The sequence below is a fragment of the Orycteropus afer genome, unplaced genomic scaffold (assembly GCF_000298275.1).
Source record: "Orycteropus afer afer isolate SDZICR_OR568_19922 unplaced genomic scaffold, OryAfe1.0 scaffold00707, whole genome shotgun sequence".
In the NCBI taxonomy this organism is placed as follows: Eukaryota; Metazoa; Chordata; class Mammalia; order Tubulidentata; family Orycteropodidae; genus Orycteropus; species Orycteropus afer.
Window position 1 is genome coordinate 645,378 of NW_006922294.1, and position 2,620 is coordinate 647,997.

A 2,620-nucleotide genomic window follows, 5' to 3' on the forward strand; every position below is an offset into this window, starting at 1 on the left:
TTTCTTGCTGATTCTCTTGGATTTTCTATGTATAGGATCATGACATCTGCAAATAGAGATAGCTTTAGTTCTTCTTTGCCAATTTGCATGCTTTTATTTCTCTTTCTTGCCTCATTGCCCTAGCTAGGATTTCCAATACAACGTTAAATAGAAGTGGTGATATAGGGCATCCTTGGCTGGTTCCCATTTGCAAGGGGAATGCTTTGAGTATCTCTCCATTAACAGTAATGTTGGCTGTTGGCTATGCATATTGTTGTGGTTGTTAAGTGCCACTGCGTCGGACCTGACTCATAATGACACCTCCTTGGGTTTTTGAGGTGGTATCACTATAGAAGTAGCTTGCCCAACCTTCCTTCTGAGGTTTGAATCACCAGCCTTCTGGTTAGCAGTCAAGTGCCTTAGGCACTACACTATACGTACCCATTATTGTGCTGAAGATTTTCCCTTCTATTCCTATTTTGCTGAGAGTTTTGAACAAGAATAGGTGTTGGATTTTATCAAGTACCTTTTCTTCATCAACTGATATGATCATATGATTCTTTTCTTTTGTTTCATGTATGTGATGGATTACATTGATTGTTTTCCTGATGTCTGATGTTGAACTATTCTTGAATACCTGGTATGAATCCCCCTTGGTCATGGGTATTAATTTTTGTTATGTTGTTGGATAGGATTTTGTTGAAGATTTTCACGTCTATATTTATGAGAGATATTGATCTGCAGTTTTCCTTTTTATTAGTGTCTTTATCTGGTTTTGGTATCAGGGTTATGTTTGCTTCACAGAATGAATTTGGGAGTATTCCATTTTCTGTGTTCTGGAATACTTTCAGTAATATAGGTGTCAGCTCTTCTCTGAACATTTGATAGAATTCTCCAGTGAAGCCATCTGGGCCAGAACTTTTTTTGTGTGGGGAATTTTTTTAATGACCCATAAGCATATATTTTGGTTGTAAGTAATGAGAATCCAACTTAAATGACTCATATTGCTGAAAAGTCCAGAGGATAAGTCTGGATCCGGGACCTTAGGGATACATATCACAGATCATATTTTCTCTGTATTAGCATCATTCCTGTGGCCTTGGCCCACATAACTTTGTCCCCAACTTAATACTTTGCCACAAAGATTACATTCTACTGTTTCAAGACCCTCAATAGAATCTGAAGTCTTTGTTCTAATAGTTCTCCTTTCTTCTGGTGACTGTAGGCTTTTCTTGCTGTTCTTTTTCTAAATGTTGGAGATGTTGGTTTAAGGTGTTGATTTTGGGTCTTCTTTTTTGACGGGTGCATTTATTGCTATAAATTGGCCTGTGATCACTGCTTTTGCTGGGTCCCAAAGATTTTGGTAGGCTGTGGTTTCATTCTCATTTAATTCACGGAATTTTTTAATTCCATATTTTATTTCTTCTATTACCCAGTCATTCTTAAGGAGGGTGTTGTTCAATTTCCATGTGTTTGCTCTCTTTCCGTTGATCTTTTTATTGTTGATTTCTAATTTTATAGCATTGTGATCTGAGAAGATGCTTAGCAGTATTTCAATGTTTTTTAATTTATTAAGAATTGCTTTATAGCCTAACATATGGTTTATCTTGGAGAATGTTCCATGTGCTGGAAAATCATGTATATTGTGCTATTGTTGAGTGAATGTTCTGTAGACATCTATAAGGTCAAATTGGTGGATTGTATTGTTTAGTTCTTCTGAATTTTTGTTGAGTTTCTTTCCAGTTGTTCTATCTTTCATTGAAAGTGGTGTATTAAAGTCTCCTACTATGGCTATGGAGTCATCTATTTGCTTTTTTAATTCTGTTAAAGTCTGATTTATGCATTTTGGGGCTCTTTATTGGGACCATAGATACTTATTATGCTTATATCTTCTTGTTTGATTGATCCTTTAATCATTATATAATGTCCTTCCTGGTCTTGTGAGGTGGTTTTTGTCTTAACATCAATTTGATCAGAAATTAATATTGCCATTCCTGCTCTTTTTTGCTTGCCATTTGCTTGATACATCTTTTTCCAACCTTTGATTTTTAGTCTATTTTTATTTTTGTCACTAAGGTATGCTACTGTAGACAGCATATTGATGGGTATGTTTAATTATCTAGCCTGCAGCTCTCCATCTCTTGAGTGGTGAATTTAATCCATTGACATTCAGTGTAATTATCAACAAGTACGAATTTGTTGCTGTCATTTTGTTATGTGTTTTTTTGTGGTGTTCCTGGTTTCTTTGTTCCACATAATTTTCTGTGCTGAGCTCATTTTGTTTATGAATCATGTTATCATTTCCTTTGTTGCTGTTGTTTTAGTATTTGCTAAATATTTGTGCTTGTTATCTTTTTTATTGTGGTGTGAAGGTTTATCGTTTTTCTTTGAGGTTAGCATGTGATTTATAATTTTCTTCCCAAGTTTAGAACTGTCCACTTATCTTGTACCTCTCTTGACTTCCTCACCATTTAGAAGCTCTGTAACTACATTATTTTTTCCTTCTTTTTGGTTTGCAGTTTTCCTCATTTGCCAATTGATGTCTCTGGTTCCCTGTTTACAATCTTGTAAGCTTATTTTCCTTTGGATACTTTCATAGCTGTGTTGGTTTTGGGGTTATGTCATCATGTGTATTAATGGT